At 52.7% G+C, this 19,117-nt stretch overlaps 1 protein-coding gene across 1 annotated transcript in view; it reads left to right on the forward strand.

The window, feature by feature from the left end:
- The first annotated feature begins 2,005 nt into the window (after positions 1-2,005).
- SH3BP4 (SH3 domain binding protein 4) overlaps positions 2,006-19,117 on the forward strand; it is an 83,401-nt gene continuing 66,289 nt past the window's right edge. The window contains exon 1 of the mRNA XM_059393771.1: positions 2,006-2,019. The gene's annotated coding sequence lies outside the window, so the exon portion shown is untranslated. The remainder of the gene's footprint in view (positions 2,020-19,117) is intronic.

Raw genomic sequence — 19,117 nt, forward strand, 5'->3', positions numbered from 1 at the left:
CTAAACTGTGCTAATCTGCTAAACACTCCACAGGCGGCATTGAATTTTCATACTCGTATAGGAAACTGAGTCACAGAGAGGTAAAATAACTCACCAGAGATCAGAACCCAGTAGGCTCGCTCCTGGGTCAGTGCTCCCTGCACGTCCCTATACCACTGAGAACTCCCTGGGCCCCCGCCATGCCCCCTGGATGCCCTCTTCCTCTCTGAGGCTCCTTCCAAAGCCTGCGGCATACATTTTAAGGCTAACTGTATCCGTTTTCAGGAATTCAGGAATTCAGAGCCCCACATCTTGAACCACATCTCTGTCCTCCAGTGAATCCTTCTGCAACACAGACAGCAGATCAAGAAAAACAGATTCCTTAGGTTATGGGAGATCTCCAAGACAGAGGGAGCAGCAAAGACTTGGGATCCAGAAATTCCAGGGATTGAATTTAGGTTCATGTGCCCCATGAGATCATGATAAACATAAGGTCTAAAGTCACCTATCAAATGAGAGTAAGAATATCTGCCTTGCTAGGTAATGGTGAGAAACGCCTCCTGAGATATCTAAGTCTGGACCTGGTTGAGGATATGAGAGCTTTTGTCCCAGGGAAGACCTGTGCTTCCTCCTTTCCGCATTGTAGGGGGCCTTCAGTCCTGCAGGGGACTACAGTCTTGCAGGAAGACAGCTGGCAGTCCCCCAGGTAGTTAGATTCTAACCTCCAGAGTGACCTCAGGTCAAATTCTGGTTGTACTACTTTCTCACTGTCAAATCAACCCTCGGAGCTTCAGTCCACTCACTCGTGAGACAGACTAAAAAGAGTAGCCAAGTACGGGATTTTGGGGGGATTGTGTCATTCCATGGAAAGTGCTTGCCACACAGTAGGTGGTGGTTCAGTTTACTGAGCATTTATTGAACGCTTCTCAGGTGCCAAACATGGGGACATAAGCTAGACCAAGTATAAATGGTTATGATACCATGTATTCCTCCAGCACTCTGCTCAGCCGGAAGTTCTCCTTTGTAATGTTCTATGTGACTGTCTTTCTTCTCGACTTACTTTACAACTTTGTGCTTGCCCCCCACCGTGTGTGAGAAACCGGATTCTCAGCATTAGGGACCACCCACCGAATCCCGGCTCACGCCCGCGGAGCCGTACCTCACCCAGGGGTCCGCGCGTGGGGCTCTCCGAGAACGAGTGGGAGGATGGGGGTGCAAGGAGCACTGGAGCGCGACCAAAAGGTAACGATGGAGCTGCCTTATCTAGATCTGCTCGGTTCCAGGGCCCACGACCCCGGGGGGGGAGGCGCCCCCCAGCCGTAGACCCCATTCCCCGGCTGGCGCCCGGAGGAGGAAGACTAGGAGGCACCGAAGCGGGGTCCCAGCTGGGGCTCCGGGAGACGCGGCGCCATCCCCTGCCAGCGAGCTCGTTCCCGGGCCGGCTCCCCGCGGCCACGCCTCCGCCTCGCCCCGGCGCCCTCGCCCGCCCCGGCAAACCACACCCCGCCCCGGCCTCCGGGTGGCCCCGGCCCGACTCCGCCCCCTTCGCGCTCGCCCCCGCCCCCGGCCTCCGGGCAACAAGGGCTCGGCCCGCCCCCTAATTATCCACATTTTCCCCCTCCCGGCCTTTCGGCGGCCTCAGCTAAGCCCCGTCCCTCCTTAGCACTGCCCCTAATTATTCCCACCCCGCCCCAGACTAGCCGCCTCCTTGGCTAAACTCCCCCCCCTTCCCCCTCGCCCCCCCCCCCCCGGGGCCCCCCCCGCCCCCCCCCCCTCCCCCCCCCACCCCCCGCTCTCGCCCGCCCCGCCTCGCGCGCCGCGCCCCCGCCCCCGCAGCCCCGCCCCGGCGCGGGGACCACCCTCCGCCCGCTGAGGCGCGGGCCGAGCGCTGGGGGCACTCTCGGCGGTCCCGGCCGCTCGCCGCCGCCGCGCGGATATTCGCGCGGAGATTCCCGCGGAGCCGCGCGCGCCCCCGCCCGGGCTGAGCTCCCAGACCGAGAGGAGAGCCGCAGGAGCCGGCGGGGACGCAATGCGAGCCAGGTAGGCAGGCGGCGGTCCGGCGGTCCCCTGCGGGCAGCTCCCGCCCAGTGCCCGGCCTCGCTCCCACAGAGCCTGCCGGGGCTCGGCGGGCTCTCAACCCTCGTGGGCGCCGATCGTTCCCCGCCGCCTGAGTTCGGGGTCCGGGTGCTCCGGCACGGCTGGCGCCGGGCGGCTTCGGGAAGCCTCTCTCCCCTTGCTGCCGCCCGGGAGCCTGGGGTGCCCGGCGCCGAGCCGCTGTCGGAGCCCCCGCGTGCGCCCGCGGAGCCCCCTCCCCCGGCCCTGGCGCCTCCTGGGCAGGCCCTGCGGGGTGGCCCGGCGCGGCGACCGCACGCGTCCCCGGGGCGCCCTCTCGCGCGGTTCTGGGGAGGAGAGGGGGGCGTGCGGTCCCGGGTTAAACTTGTTAGTGACAATGCATATTTCAACTTCGGAGATGCCTGGTTCTAGGATGGAAATACAAATCCCGGGTTGTGGCTGAGCCGTCCGGGGAGCGAGCAGTCGCGAGCTGACAGCGCGGGCTGCCGGCGGGTGGGGACGGTTGGAGGAGAGGCACGTTGTTCTCTAAGTGATGTTTCCCGGGAAGCCTGCTCCGCGCTGCGGATTGGTGGTGCCCGAGAGTGCGGGCGGCTCCTGGCCCGGGGCCGCTCCTGCAGCGGGGGACCAGGCCGACGCTGGCCCTTCCCCGGGGTGCTGGGCGGCGCGAGAGCCGCGGGCCCTCTGCGTGCTGACCGGCTTGCGGATCCTCCCCAGCAGTGAGATTTCGAGAGGGGACGCCGGGCTGGATTTTATTCGTGCTCATTCTTGGCGAGTTAGTGCAGCAGATTTGTAGTGTGTCCTTTATCAGTAATAAGTTCGTATAACTTTTGTTTTGATCACAGAAGCAAAGCAGTATATGCTTTAGGGAGAAAACGTGGTAACAAAAAGAAATATAAACAGTAAGACAGAAGACATCCGTGACCCCACTGTTCCTACCCGCCTTTAATATTTACATTCTTGGGGTCACAGGCTTGCGGATTTAATGAGTAAGTTGCAATTGGGGCTTCTCTTGCCTAAATCAAAATAATCCCTTTACACAGCTCTCGTCTCTGCAACCTTTCAAGGGTAGTGGTCTCTGAACACCTAAGTTTATCTTTAGTGGCCTGCCTCCCTTCTGAGCTGGCTCCCCTTCTGTGGGCCAGAGGTGGAGAGAGAAGGGAGCATCAGCCTAGAACGTTGGGTGAGACTGCATTGGCCTGGTTGTTCTCCGCCTTCCCCTGTGGTTTGGGTTCCTTGCCTTGTAAAAATGAAGGTAATCATTCTCAATCTGCTTCTCAGGCCACCATAAAAATTAATGGGTGGTTTGTGAAGCGTTTTGACATCCATGGATGGACAGCGACTGTACTTTAAGGGGCTAGGGAGCATTTTGCTGTTCACGTTGCTGTCATCATCCAGTGAAACAGCGTACCTTCCACCTGGCCCTCCTGACCAGGAAACAGACTCCAGGAATGCCGGGTGAAGCCTGGAGAACGTTCCTGGTTCTGGGCTCTTTGCATTCTGTCCAATGAGGGTGGCGGGCGGGGCGGGGGGGGGGGGTTTGCTTAGAAGGAGACGCACTCCCCAGTCCGCCTCCTCCCTCCTTGCTTTGTGCATATGGGTGGACTTGGAGAGGGTAAGGGGCAGGTCGCCCGTTGCCCAGGCCCGATGCTTGTCCATCTGTGGAATGCCAAGGCCATGCTGATCTGGGAGGGAACAGTTAGTTCTGGGAGGACTCGGAAAGTGAACAAACCTGGCTTCCTAGGGATTTGTCTTATGGCTCCCTTGTTTACTAAATGAACAATGAGCCGCTCAGATCTGTGGTGCCTGAGAAGCTTCTGTGAGCTTTAATTTTTTCCTGTTGTTCCAGGACTCAGGCACCACACTCCGTGGTCCTTTCCCACAATGGATAACGACTCACACCATTTGTTAATTTCAGGTATGCAAAGCCCCAGTGGGGAGAGGCACACACAGGTTGCCTTTTGTTCCCAGGGCGGTGAAACCGAGCCTTGCTGGAAGAGCCTCTGTAGCTGGTCTGCGGGGCTTCATTCTGTCATTTGATAGTTTTCATTTTTTTATTGTTTGATCCCACCGGCACTTTGATCTGCCCGAGGTCTGGTGGCTGATCCCAGTCCAGACACAGGGGGATTTCCAGAAGGACCCAGAAAGGGGGCTGGACAAGTTGCTGCTAAGTGTCCTTAACTGGGCTGTCTGCCAATTAGTATTATGCTCTTAATTTTCTCGGTGGAGGGAGGAAGAGGGAGTCTTCCTGGATTTTCTCCTTTGCTGTTGTTTGGTAACTTGATTTCTGGTTACCCAGCAGCCTGGAAGTGCTTTCCTGTGGCTGCTGGAACAGACTTTTTCTTATTCTAATGGTTTCTCGTCTGTTGATAAGGTATGCTAATGCGAATGGGGTTTATCTGCCCTTGGGTCTTGAGGCCCCTCCCGCATTTAAATCTTCCGATCCCAGCGGGTTGCTTGTGGGAGGAGGCCACTTGGCTTCCCTCCGATTCTTAGTGGAGCCCTTGGCCCGAGCAAGGTTAAGAGCCACGGAGTTTGACCCTTGCTGTCCTCCCTGACTCTGGGCAGACCTCTCTGGCTCCCTGTTTCGGGTATCAGCCTTGTTTTGACTGATTAGCAGCTGCTGTTTTAGCAAGTGGGCCCTGGGCCAGCCACGTGGGTTTTCCTTAGCTTTGTTATTTTCAAATCCCGCACCTGTACTGGATGGCGGTGTGATTTCTCTTCTGAGAATTCCAGCCAGGCCCCTGGGATATTTCCGAAGGCCCTGGAGCTGGGTACTCGGACTTCTTTGTCCTGAGGTCACTGCTTGACAAGCCGGAACCGGCAAGGGTCACCGAACAGCTATGGAGACTTCACTCAGAGTGCTCTGGCCGGCTTTGCTCCTGGCCAGGAGGGGAGCCTGGTGCCGTCCTGTGTGGGGGCCTGAGCTGGGCTGCCCATCTTCTCAGGGATTGGCACAATAGAAGCTCCACATTCCACCATCACCCTCTGGAGGAGTGACAGAAGAATAATTCACCGAGTCCCCAAACACCCAGGGAACAATCTTGCTACTTACTGAGGATCTCTCAGGAAGCCTGAGCCTGCTTTTCAGTGGGGCCCCGGGGGCATCCGCGAGTTACATAACAGCACCTGATGCCATCTGGCCCAGTGTCTTAAGGGAAAGGATGTCAATACTCAGCCTTCTGAAGGCCAGGGCTCTTGGAAGGTATTTTATTTATTTTTTTTTTTTTTAAGATTTTATTTGTTTATTTGACAGACAGAGATCACAAATAGGCAGAGAGGCAGGCAGAGAGAGGAGGGAGCAGGCTCCCCGCTGAGCAGAGAGCCCGATGCGGGGCTCCATCCCAGGACCCTGGGATCATGACTTGAGCCGAAGGCAGAGGCCTTAACCCACTGAACCACCCAGGTGCCCCTCTCGGAAGGTATTTTAGAAATTAAGGGATGAGCAGTGTGTTTCGAGAGGGGAAGGGTGGATCCCACAGAGTGCATCAGTTCCCGCCCACCGCCCCAAGGTGGACTAGCGCCTGCTCAGACTCGACCATCAGTAAGTCAGTAGGATCTCAGGAAGGAGTTCACCTAATTTGAGATTTGGGATATTTTAGGGCTAGAAAGAGGTATCATTTGCTGAGGGCTTACGAAGCACCGGGCCTGGCCAGCACACGTTAAGATCCTCACCAAAATCATGAAGGGTTCCCTCCTACAGAGAAGCTGTGAGGATTTACGCAGTCCCCGCACAAGGGTCCCAGAGTGCTGGAGCCGGGAATCGAACCTGTGTCTGCCCAAGCCCAGCGCTCTTATTCACATCTCCCAAGGTGCTGACATCAAAAGCGCTCGTGCACGAAGACAGGTGTGTGAAGCCTCCTTACACAGTTACAGAACTTGCACTCTGAAGGTGATGAAATTCTTAAAGCCTGCAAAATGTTTGCGGCCTGAGCGGAAGGCAGCCAGTTCCACCTTTATTCCCGGGGATCTGCGCCCTCTCCCTGTCTTCTGCAGGGTCCAGGTTGGTTCTATTGGAAGACTGAGGTGTTGCCGTTGAGGGTAACACGGACGGGAGCCCCCGTGAAGTCTGTCCTTGTGCCCTGAAGCGAGGGTATAACGGGCAGACCGAGGTCTGGAGAATAAGATAAAGATTACGGGCAGTCTCTCTAGTAGGTGTAAGATAAGGATTCCACCTTCCACTTCGCAATGAAATAAATGACACACTCGGGAGATTATTCTTATCTGCTCATTAAAAGCTCAGTCTCTGGAGAAACTCTCGAGGCTGGTTCCTGTTAGCCCAATGCTTCTGAACAAATTGAAAAGAATACTTCCTGTGGAAGGATTTTTGTGGTTCCAGATTCCTGTGATTCATCTTCTCTTCTCTCCTTCCCCTTCCCCCAGGCTGTGGGACTCAGGGAAACCCTGCCCCATTTTTAGGAACCGGGAAGCTTGCTCTAGTCTCTCGGGGCCTGAAGGGAATACAGGTGTCCTTCCCTGGCTTCCCAGTGTCGGAGGCCCTTGTGCATGTGGTCTGTTGATAAACCAGCTCGGAGGAGGGGAACAAAGAGCCGTGACCGTTGCACCTGCTGGCTTCAGTGGTGTGGTCTAAACAGCACCACTGTGGCCCCTGGGCAGCTACCGCGTTGAACCACCCATGTGAGCCAGTGAGAGCCAGCTGCAGCTCGCCCTTCATTGCCCTGAGCCCACCAGCCAGCCCTCCTTAACAAACAAAGGGGGCCACATGGTTGCCTGGCTTCTGCAGGGACCGAGTCTGCCCAGCAGCTGGGCAGGGAGAAGATTCGGATGTCATTGGGTGGCGAGTTTTGGCCAGCTTCAAAGCATACTGTATGTTGAAATCACCTGGGAGGTGGCTTTTGTTTTGTTTTTGTTTTTGTTTTTTTTTAAATCCATCTTTGCGCGCCTGATCATCCCCAGGGGAAAGCAGATCTCTGAGGGCGGGGCCTAGACCTGGACAGTTCCCCAAACCTCCCATCAGAATCCCCATTCTCCTATGTATCCAGGTTGCTCTATGCTGAGGGATGGTGTCTGTTGAAAGGAAAGCAGAGGTGTGGTTTGGGACACAGGGCAGACTCTGTGTCGGAGGTCAGGAGGGAGTTGCCACTTTCCCCTTGTGGAGCCAGGGAAGGTGTTCAGGGCCAGGTGAGGCAGGCAGAGGCCCAGATCTTTCCAGTTGCCAACTGGAGATGTTACTCCATTGACCCTTTCTCTGCATGGCTCGTGATCCACATACTTGTTCCTCCTTGGTCGCTCTAGCTGGTCTAGAACAGAAAGGGTCTTCATGGAAAAGGGGGGTCAGCATGAACCCAGGAGCTCTGTCCTTGGAGAGACCGCTACTTGGTTGGTTTGATGAGCTGACCTCTGATGTTAAAGCAGAGAACCAGAGTCTAGAGGAGCTTCCTGGGACCACCCAAGTGAAGACAGGAGAAGCTCCCTGGTTAAGGGTTTTGTCAGTCTGCACTTGGTTGCATACATAATTCGGATTATTTTTTCTCTGCCACAATTAGCAGTAAAATTGTTGTAAAATGTGAGAGCTCCTTGGGAGGCAGCCATCCACGTGGGAAGGGGGGAGTGTCCTTAAACGTCTGAGCCAGTCCTGTTAGCAGGTCTGACACTAACTAGCAAGAGGGAAGCCAGGCCCCTGGGGTGCAGAATTGAAGGAGGGGTCCCTGGAGTTGTTCACCTGCGGGGTCTGCCTCACTGACCGAGAACCCTTTGAGAGGGCCAGCTCAGGCCTCATTTCCTTGGGGTTGAGCACACGTGTGTGGAAGAGCTCCCTGGAGACTTGAACATGAGGCTGGGGGTCTGGAAGCATGCTTCCAGCTCACCTCAAGAAGATGGGGCATGAAGGCCAAAGAGAGGGAGCAGAGAAGCAGCTGGAGGAGGGAGAACAGGCAGGGGGTGTGTCCCTGCAGCCAGGCTGCATATGGTGGGGGTGTAGAGGAAGGGCGTTGGGAGCCCAGCGCAAACAGGACAGTTGTGGGGTTGATCAGAGAAGCAGCAACGAGGGGACAGGGAGCCACTGGGTTTGGCTTGTTAGAACTGTGCAGTTATGGTAGTTGGAAGATACTAGGAAAAACAGAGAACATGGGAAAATGTTCACATAAAAGAATTAGGACTGTCATTTGATGGTGTTGAGACAGGAAGAACCCAGGGTTGGGTTGCACAGAGGGCCTGGGATGCCGGGGGGCCAGCCTACAGCAGTGCAGGGCAGTGAGTGACCTCACGCCCTGCGAGGGAAGGAGATGGACGTGGGTGGTTGTCTTCAGGAAGAAGAGGTTCAAAGACTTCCCAGATGCCTTTTCGGGCTGTTATGGTGAGGAGAGTCCTTGGCGCTTAAGACCTAATTCAGGCTCCTTCAAGAAACCTTTCCTTGACTCCCAAGGTCGGGAGCTGACTGCTGCTTCCCGCACGAACATTGTCCTTCTAGGCTGGGCACCACTGGTCACCAGTGACATTTTACTGACGGCCACATCTGCGGTGCCAGACAGCACGTCCCACGAATGTGGGACTTGACAGGTGGAGATGGACTGACCAAGGTGAACACTGCAGGGGGCGACTTACCGTATAACCATTGGGAAGCTCCATTAATACTCTCTTCTTAGACGTCTTAGCAGTTCCAAGTGCACAATATGTGACAGAAGTAATTTCTGGCTTTTAAGAATTCTGGCCTGTGAATAGTAATCAGCTTACTCATAAATTCTGTCAAGTGGTACCCCCTCACTCTGACATTTAACGTTTCATTCAGAGAGCCTCACCCCGCCTCTGTTTACCCATTTTACTCCACTGCCCGCTTTGAAGGATTTGAATTTTTAATAGGTTTTAGATACAAAGAAGTAAGTGGGATATCCTAAGAAAAAAAAAAGTGCAGATGCATTCCAGTATTTTTTTTTAATTACCCTGAGAATTGTTGCTTTGAGAAGGAGAGTCAAATATTTGCATGTGTCCTTTGTGTGAATGGGAAATAAAAGCACTGGGTTGGAATTTCACTGGAAATAATAACTGGAGCCGATATAATCCATATAAATAATTCACGAGAAGTGCTGGACCCAGGACCGAAGACCAGAATCGCTCAGTCAACGGTGGTGAGGACAGTGGGTGTAGGTAAACCCAGTCATCCATCGGCTCTGGTTTGATTCCCCGATCCTCCCCATGACCCCTATCCCATTACCCCTCTTAGAAGTTGGGATTTTTTTTTTCCCTTTGTGGTCTCAGAAATCAGTGTTGAAGATGTTCACAAGAGGAGAGCCCTGTCCCTCAGGGTCCTGGCTCTATGCTGGTCGGCAGCTGTTGGATGGATGTCTTCCATTTGTAGTGCTGGACCCGGAAACCCAGGTTTCCCATTTCGCTCACCTTTCAGGCCCTTGTCAGAGGGTGCAGACTCCGGGTGGCGCACATCAGAAATGAGTTCTCGGGGTTTACGTAGTGTACGTACTTGGCTTGTATTTTGTTAGAACCACCTGTGATTTCGGGGCTGTTCATGTGGGGAAGAGCGTGGGGAAGAGAGAGATGCCCAGGGAACCTTCTGTGCTCCGTAACCCTGGCTGCAGCTGATGGGGCCCAGCCAGTCCCGGGGAAGGGTTGGGGGGGCCCAGGTGTTCTTTTCCTCTGGACAGGAGCTTCATGGGTTCCTTCACTTTGTCTTCTGTTTATAATCATTTTAAGAGCTTGAGAAATTCAGTTTCAGGTAATTTTGACATTTAGGTGCTAATCTCTCAGAATTATAGTTACTATTTGAGGACATGCGTGCACACACACACTTGAGATACTCCTGTCCGCCTCTTCACATAGGGATTTATCACATTTATCACATAGGGATAAATGTGGTTTTACCCATTTATCAGGCTTTTCCTCGGAGTCAGGCCCTGTGCCGGAATCTCCTGTAGATGGCTCTTTCTTTTCAATTAATCTGTGAGGGAATAGTCGGATTCGCACAACCAGAAGTCATATGTGCTTCAAGGAAAATCCTTATTAAGAATTAAGTGGCTAGGGATGTCTGAGTGGCTCAGTGGGTTAAGCATCTGCGTTTGGCTCAGGTCATGATCTCAGGGTCCTGGGATCCAGCCCTGCCATCGGGCTCCCTGCTCAGCCAGTAGTTGTGCAGGGGGTGGGGGGTGGTAAGCTTCTCCTTCTCCGCCTGCTGCTCTGCCCACTTGCTCTCTCTCTCTCTCTTAGTCCCACATACCTGTCTGTGTTCCAGTCTTGCACTTCTGTTTCCTTCGAGTTTTGATACTGGATGACTTTTTGGACTTGAGACCCAGCTTTCTCCTTGGTAACATGGTGGCTGTAGATACTTAACTTCTGGGACTGGGAAATGTCAACGTGGAGATGTGGATTTCACCGCCTCATCCCCTCGTGTTGGGCTTTGGGCCCCATACCTATCCTGGGGTGTTCTTTTGTGAGTCCTGTGTGCACCGCGGATTTTTTCTTAAATACTGAGTAAGTAGAGATTTTCTGCGATGTTTCACCATCTGCGTTAAATAGGGGTGCAGGGCTTTGATAGTTTTAGGTGTTTGGTCTGACCTTTGAAATATGTACAGGCACAGTCTACGGCCATACCACCGTGAACACACCCAATCTCGTCTAAAGTACATCCGGGAACAGACGAGTTGTGTGATGTATCGGTTAATGTCTCAGGAAGGATTTGCTCTCCCAGTCCTTGCCCCGTTGCTCAGGTTTCTGGGAGCAGGAGGAAATGCAAGAGATAGAGTCAGCAGGTTGTGCCCTGGCTGGTAGTGTGCGGGGACCAGCAGCTGGTCGATGGAGGCCCCTGAGTCTGGGTGTTCCAAGGCCTGACCGTGAGCAGGGGATGAGAAGCACATTGTGTTTGATACAGATACTTTCTGGGTAAGCAGATTGTTTAGGGAATATTTTCTTGTAGTTTTCCTCCTTTTCTTAAAAAAAAGGAAAGAAAAGCCATTCCACTTGAGTTTTTTCCCTAATTACCCAGGTAATTATGCGTTGATCTTAAAAATCTTAGAAAATGCAAAAGGAGAAAAAAGTTCACATTGCTGGAACTTTGCCACCTCTGAGAACCAGTCTGGTCTGAACTGGATGTTTTTTGTCTGAGTTTCCAGTGTTGTCACATGGAAGTCTAGAAGCTTCCAAACAAAGCAGGATCAAAGAGTGGGGATTTGTTCTGTGCATAGCAATTCTTTTCATATGGATCTTTCAAATGAATGCTACACTTTTTAAAAACTGCTTTTTATCTAAAATTATGATTGACTTATTTTCACATCAAAACACAAATTCGGCTGGGGCGCCTGGGTGGCTCAGTGGGTTAAGCCTTTGCCTTCGGCTCAGGTCATGATCCCAGGGTCCTGGGATCGAGCCCCGCATCGGGCTCTCTGCTCAGCAGGGAGCCTGCTTCCTCCTCCCTCTCTGCCTGCCTCTCTGCCTACTTGTGATCTCTGTCTGTCAAATAAATAAATAAAGTCTTTAAAAAAAAACAAAAAAACAAAACAAAACAAAAAAAACCACAGATTCAGATCCTCAAATGACTGTCGGATGGTTCCAGAAGGCACCCTGTTTAACAAATCCTTATTCATAGACAGTCCAGTCACTTGGAAATTATAAAGAGCACTGCAGTGAACATCTCAATACATATGTCCTTCAATACGTGGAAGTTTTTTCTTGGAATCACTTCTTTAACACTGTTGTGCTCAATTCTACAAAGAATTTCTGATTATATTAATAGTTGGATGAATGTGTAGTCACTACTCAGAAAAGTCTCCAAAGGCAGTGATCTTGGGAAAAGTTTCCATGACTGTTGTGTTCAACTGGGTGAACTTTAAGACCAGGTTTAGAAATGCTGGTACCCCATTTGTGGGGATTGATTCCCGACTGTCCAAATGCTCGGGCTGCTCATTTTGAGCTTTCAGGATGGGGTTGAGAAAGCACAGCTCAATTTGATAATGTACACTTTCACGCCAGTTTCTTTTCTTTTTTTAAAGGTTTTATTTATTTGACACATAGAGAAATAGAACAGGCAGGGGGAGGGACAGAGGGAGAGGGAGAAGCAGGCTCCCCATTGAGCAGGGAGCCCAACGCAGGACTCGATCCTGGGACCCTGAAGTCATGATCTGCACTGAAGGCAGATGCTTAGCCAACTGAGCCACCCAGGTGTCCTACCTACTCGCCAGTTTCAGAAACATCAACCTATGGGGGAAGGTGTGTGTCTTAGAACATGATATGTTCTTGGAAGGTATATGTCTCAGAACATGGGAGGTATTTCTTTCTGGAGGTCCTCAGGGCCCCCTCGCTCCTCGAAGTGAAGGGCTGATGATTTCCCTGCGGTCAGCTTCAGGAAGGACAGTCACTGTCCATGCCCCCGGGGTCACGCCTTCTGGGTGTCCGGTGCTGTGTGGGGAGGCGTCTGGGGTCCACTCTGTCAAGGAGGGCTGCTGTAGTTGGATCTGACGCAGGGCAGTGCCCCAGACTTGGTTTACAACTTCCAGGTTCATTAGGAGGAGAAGGTACTTTTACCCCTTCCTGGACAGGGAGGCCATCATTTGATTTCTAACTGCGGTCTGGTGTCACAGGGCTTCTCCATTCTGGCAAGAGAGGAAAACTAAATTATGGGTGGAATGTATTTTGGCCCGCCTCCTGAGCGTGGCTTTGCAGAGGGCCCTGGCTGCCACCTCCAGTCTTGGCACCACCGTGTCCGTGAGTCACCGCTCACCTATGGTGACATGAGGCAGCACTTTGGGGGCTGCCGGGAAGGCCGGAGGACTGCTCATTCACTCTGGTGGTTTGTTCTGGGGGGCGGGGAGCCCCTAAATTGGGTCTGAGAGCTGAGCCTTTTGTAACTGTCTGGACACTGTCCCTGGCCCTTTTGATGATCTGTTGGTGGATCGCATGGAGCCTGCTCTGTTCCAGGCGGGGGATGGGGAAACCACTGGGGAAGGCCTCTGTCCAGGCAAGTAGCTGCCAATACCCAGGAGGAGAGGTCAGGGTTCCGAGGTGTACTGGGGGATCAGGACATGCTTCCTGCAGGAGCCCCACTGAGTGAGGGATGAAAGAATTGGGCAGGCACCTGCAGAGGGTTTGGGGGGTAGTGGGTAGCTGAGTTAGTGCCAGAAACCCAGCGAGGTGACAACTTTCTGGAAGCACCTGTCGGGGGATACAAGGGTCAGGTGGTTGGATGGAACAGTCCTTCTGGGCTTCATTCAGTTTTGAACGTTAAGGCACTGGAAAAACTTGATTAAACATGTAGGCCTAGCTTGAAAGGGACCAGGGAGGTGCCCCAAGGCCCCACCCCTCATCTTGGACATCTCCCCACATTCTTCATCTGGGGGGCTCCCGGGACTCCACCCTGTGACCCACATGGCTGCCTCTCCCTCCCAACTTACTAGAAAAGTCTCACGAAATCATCTGATTGAATGACACTCTGCACTGTGTTAAGAGTTACCTTTGTTAATAAAATGACACCAGAAACTAAGCTAGCCGTCTGATTAAGAGAGCATTTTCATAGTCCAGAAAGGAAAAGGTATTGAGAAAGAAGGGGAGATTTTCCAGTGAAAGCAACATTGGAGGGACCCTGAGAAGCAGATCAGAGCACCTCTCCCCAATCAGCTGTCTCTGACCTGTGCCCCCAGGCCATGGCATGCAGAGCCGCAGTCAGGGTGATCCCTGGCTCTCCTTGTCAGGTTCTGAAACCCACCCAGCTGGGCCATCCTTCCCCTCCCAACAGCCTGCTTCTCAGGCCACAGGAGCCTGAGTCGCTGGGAGGTGGCGGCTTTGCTGGCCATCCAGCGGATTTCTGTGTTTAACCCACGTTGACCTGGCTAATCCCGGTTCTCCTTGCGGGGGTACCTTCCATGCCATCTTCTGCCCTGGGAGGACCACCAGCTGTCCTCAGTGTGCTTGGAGTAAAACCATGACTTTTTCAAGGTGAAAACATATCTAAGAGCTGGAGCATGAGGTCATAAACACTGCCTTTTTGTCATTAGAGGAATTGTCGAGAAATTGGCTGCTTGCTAAATTGGGAGCCTGATGATTTTTCTGGGAAGGAGCTGGGTTATTTTGATAAGCAGAAACGTGGAGAGAATGGCAGTGATCCCCGAGGGGAGTGCGGTGTTGGAGGCCCGGAGTAACAGGTGAATGAGGCGTGCAGGACAAAATGCCGATTTATGGTTTTGCGGAGGACTGTGAATTAGGCACTACGGGAAGAACTTGAGCGAGTGTGACTTTGAATATGTCAGGTTGTTTGTAGCTGCCCTCTGCCTTCAGATTTTACTGCTGGGAACTGCAGGTAGGCAGCTCTCTGGAGCCCGCAGACAGGCCTGGAAGGGAGTGCACAGAAATCATAGTGGTTTGGATGTGAAAATTGGCGGGCAAGGACTGGGGTGGTCGCCCCCTGTCCACCCCCAGCTCCCTCCATTGACACCAAACCCAAGGGGCTTGTGAATGGGTCCACGGACCCAGCGAGAATCTGGAATCGTGGGGAGTAAAGTTTAGTTTTATGTAGCATTGAAGCCTGCGTGTTAAGTGACGGAGCTGTTTACTGAAACACGTGACCGTGGACGCAGGGGCCTACACGTGCCGCTGTGGGTGTGAATGCGTGGTCCCTGGCGGGGAAGGACTAAGATCACCGAGGATGACTCTGCCCAGGACGTGTCCCGCCAAGCGCAGCTGGGGTCAGCACCGCTGTGGGGTCGACTCGGTTTGACAGGCACCTCGTTTTCCATTGTGCTTCCCACACTGGGGGGGCGTCTACGTCCTTGACCCCTGTGTATTGCTCTGACCTATAAGGATCCTCAGAAACTTCAGAAATGACGTCTTTTTCATAGACAGCAAGTAGTCCTGGGGTCAGATTAGTGTGAACATCTCCTGCCTGGCTGAGAAAGTGTAAACACCCTCTTTAATTAAGCGAGCATTATACTTGATAATAGAAATATTAAAAAACTGTGAAGCTGTGGAATGCCGCTTCACTAACAAATTGTGTTACGATAGTTCCTCTCTTCTTCGGGTTGTTCCTGGGCGTTTTTGCCTAACGCAGAGAAGTGATGCTTATAATAGGACTCCTAGCTAATAGTGGGAGTTAAGTCGTCACTGACATTTACTGTGTGCCATCCTATGGCTTTGTCCTTACAACTGGTGTGGGGAGGGACTCTTACCTCTTACCGTCCTTGTGGAACAGGGGGAAACTGAGGCACCAGGAGGGTGGCGGACTTGCCTGAGCTGTGTGTGTAGAAGCCATGTTTGGGTCCAGACTATCAACCGCTACCCTGCTCTGCCCCACACTGGGTACCTGGTCTCCCCCAGGGCAGGGAAATCCCGGGGCAAGCAAGGTGCTAACTAACCAGAACCAGACCAGGGAGCGTGGTGGGGGGGCTGCTGTGAGCAAGCAGGCAGGGTGAGGTCTCAGGTGAGTTGGGAATGGACATGTGATGGCCACGTGGGTGGCCTGGATGATTCCAGTCCCCCAGCAGGAGTCAAGCTTGAGGATGGGGATTGTGGTGGGGGGGACCCCTGTGCTGAGAGGGTGGGGAGCTGGTGAGCCTTCCCGTGTCATGAACGGCCATGGGACCATGTCCCCTTTATTTCCATCCATGCTGTCATTCGTCAAAAGCGTACCACGCTCTTGTTTAAGATCATCTGGAATCATGGATCCTCATGACCCTGAGTGGTAGATGTTCAGAGATAAGTCTTCATACCTAAGAAGTTTGCCTTCAGATAGCTCCCATTTTGTGGTGCCTTTCTGGTTAGCCCCTATGTATTGCACTAAGAATTTGTACAGTATGAGAAGCCCTTCTGCCCAAAGAGGTGAAGGTACCTCTGCTTTTCCTGCCACCCCTGGAGGAGCCCCACAGGCCCTTCCCTCCACCAAGTGAGGGGGACCTGGTGGAGGGTCCCCCCAGGCCTTCATAATTGGGCCATGGCAGATGGAATGAATGGCAGGCTGTAGTCACCCAGAAGGTCTGGAACTCAGGTTAGCTTTGTGGTAAAGGTGATGATGGATGGAAAGTTCCAGAATATTTGAACCCAGAGGGAATAAATGGAAGGGGCAGCATCCATAGAACCCTGGTGGGGACCCATGGTTATAATTGTGTTCTCATGGTCTGCCCCCCCTCCCCCACCCCCACCCCCACCCCCGGCCAGGAATGGCCACGTGATGTCTGCCTAGAGCCAGCAGGACCCTACTTTTTCTGAGGAGTCTTTAGCTCCTATTTTAATATCGTCTTCAACCCAGGAGTCAGTTTTTTTCAAGTACTTAATGTTTTTCCTTTTCTGTTTTTCCCTCTTTCGTTCCCTTTATGGATGACGCACTGGGGCTCCGTACAGGCTGCAGGAATGCCTCTCGTGTTTTCCAGTATTCCATGGATACTCTCACGGCAGTTGTATTTTCTCCAGGACAGGAAGTTGGCTGTGGGTCGATTAAATTCAGCTCATTGATGAGGTTGTGCTTTGCGGTAGGTGCCATATGTGCCAGCTGTGGGACTATCGGATTTCGGGAGCTGGGCTCACGTTGCCCCATACGACTGCGGGGACCGTCCTTCTCTGCGGATTACCGCTGACCGGGTCTTCAACATGATAATCAGATCGTTTTGTCACTTCACAGTTTGGTCAGTGTAAAAATCCTCTTTAGCGTGTGTTCAGCGTTTCAGGTCCAGGTTTCTGACACTCAGCTGCCGCTCTTTGTGGGTCGTCTGGTTTCGGGTGGATTCCATGCCGTGCCTAAGCGATTCTTTTCACTGGCTGAAAGCCCTGTTTCTGGACCGTTGGTTCTGTCGCCACCCGATCTGAAGCGTTTGCTTCTCGGCCCTCTTAGGGAGCCCTTTCTCTTGGTTGGGGGTCAGTAACGGAGGACACGCCTGCTGGAGTCACCTAGGGCATGTCAGGAGTGTGTGCAGGGCTGGTTCTCATGGACTCCGCTCCTGGGGCCACCGGAGACTCTTGGCCAGGCTCCCATCCTTCAGCTCTCCTCTTCCCTCAGCCTGGTTTTCACTGAGACGTTTTGACGTGTATGTTTTTGCGTCTGTTGTTACCCAGATTTTGTTGCATGGGGATATCCCATGAGTGGGTTTTGCAGTCTTGTGTGCATATAGTTTTCATTGTGTATGTTTAATGCTTTCATCTGGGGATGACTGTGGGGTACAGTGAGGGTCTGGGCCCCATCCCCCACCCCAGGACTCTCAAAGCCCTCTCTTCTCTGTATTGGGGACACTGCATGATACGGGTCCCGGTGGGTTTCTGTGCCTATCCTGTGTCACGCCTTGTGTGTGCTGACGTCAGCTGTGAGTGGTGGGACTCTGTAACCCTGGCCTCCCCGCACTCCTGCCGTTCCTTCACGGATTCCTTCATCACAATGGACACGGTTCCGCCGGGGCCTCTGCTCTTTCCCAAGAACTGAAAGTATGATGTGGCCTGCAGACTTGCGAGGCCTTCCTGAGTTTGTGGAGTAAGCCCAGATTTTCAGCATGGTGTGGCCTGCCTGGGGGACTGGCTGTCTGGCCTTGGAGTAGTTTTAGTTCCAGCCTGCTCTTCCCTGCATACCCAGACCGGTTGCTAAGGTTCCATCGTGGTCCCCGAGGTGATGCGTGTTTGGACCCCCGATCCCTTGCTTTTGCTGGCTCCTGCTGGGTGGGCCTCTCCTCACAAGGCCTTAAGGCTAAATATCCCTCCTTCCCTGCTGCATCTGTCTGTCTCACACACACACACAGAGCCTCAGCGTCCTGGCGTCTCAGTTCTGGTTGCTCCGGGCAGAACTACGTGGTCACCGGCATCAGTGCTGAGACCCGGCACAGGCAGCATCCTTACTTTTCTTGTGACGGTAATGGAGGTCTTGGCATATCTCTGAACGTCAGCAGGTTTAGACTATGACCTGTCAGGGTTAAAACTATCACAAAGGTCCCTCCTCTAGAGAGTCTAGCTGGGACCGCTGCCTCTCTAAATTTAAAAGCATCTTAAAGTGATTGCCCAGCTGAGACAGAAAAGTACCAGGTTAGAGTGACCCCTCCCCAGCCCCCCCATTGGAATATGTGTCTCAGTTATCATTCTGGACATGATATTTCTAAGCTTTTGGTATACCTAAATCCATATTATAAGAATAACAAGTGCTTTTGTAACGATTCCAAGTGTTACAGACACATAGAGGGTGAAACATGAGTCTCTCTTCTCCCAGGGTCTAGACCACACCTGTGACCTTGACTGACCTTGACTTCTAGGGCTGATTCTATTGGGCCGCAGTGGATTCTGCTGACCTGTACCGCTCAGGTTTCTGTGTCTGTGTGTTCCCAAGTGGTGTGTAGGTAGAGTTGTGTTTTTTGTTTGTCAGCTTTAAGGGAGCAAGGTCACTTTTTGCCACATGAAACTATTGGCACGGAGGGGTTTTTTGTGATTGCTTCAGACCTGTCTTGCAGGTACCAGGCGGGAATCAAAAAGACTGTGTCTGTTTTACTGCAGGGTGTTTCCAGATAGACATTTACTCAGAAGCATCCTGAGACAAAGTAGGCTACTGTATACATGAACTATCTCCCTCTCTCCCTCACTCTCTCCTTTTAAAGATTTTATTTATTTATTTGAGAGAGAGCACGAGATGGGGGAGGGGCAGCGGGAGGAGGACAAGCAGACTCCCCCCTGAGCTGGGAGCCTAACACGGGGTTTGATCCCTAGACCCCAAGATTGTGACCAGAGCCTAGGGCAGACGCTTTAGTGATGGAGCCACCCAGGAGCCCTGTGACCTCCGTCTTTTAAAAAAAATCTTACTTATTTTTGGGGCACCTAGGTGGCTCAGTTGTTGAGCATCTGCCTTTGGCTCAGGTCATGATCCCAGGACTCTGGGATGGAGCCCCACATCCAGCTCCCTGCTTGGTGGGAAGCCTGCTTCTCCCTCTCCTACTCTCTTGCTTGTATTCCCTCTCTCACTGTCTCTCTCTCTGTCAAATAAATAAACAAAATCTTTAAAAAATAAAAAATTTTTAAAAATCCTATTTATTTATTTATTTATTTATTTTTTTTTTTTAAAGATTTTATTTATTTATTTGACAGAGAGAAACCACAAGTAGTCGGAGAGGCAGGCAGAGAGAGAGAGGGAAGCAGGCTCTCTGCTCAGCAGGGAGCCTGC

This window comes from Mustela nigripes, chromosome 3, assembly GCF_022355385.1.
Source record: "Mustela nigripes isolate SB6536 chromosome 3, MUSNIG.SB6536, whole genome shotgun sequence".
NCBI classification, from domain to species: domain Eukaryota; kingdom Metazoa; phylum Chordata; class Mammalia; order Carnivora; family Mustelidae; genus Mustela; species Mustela nigripes.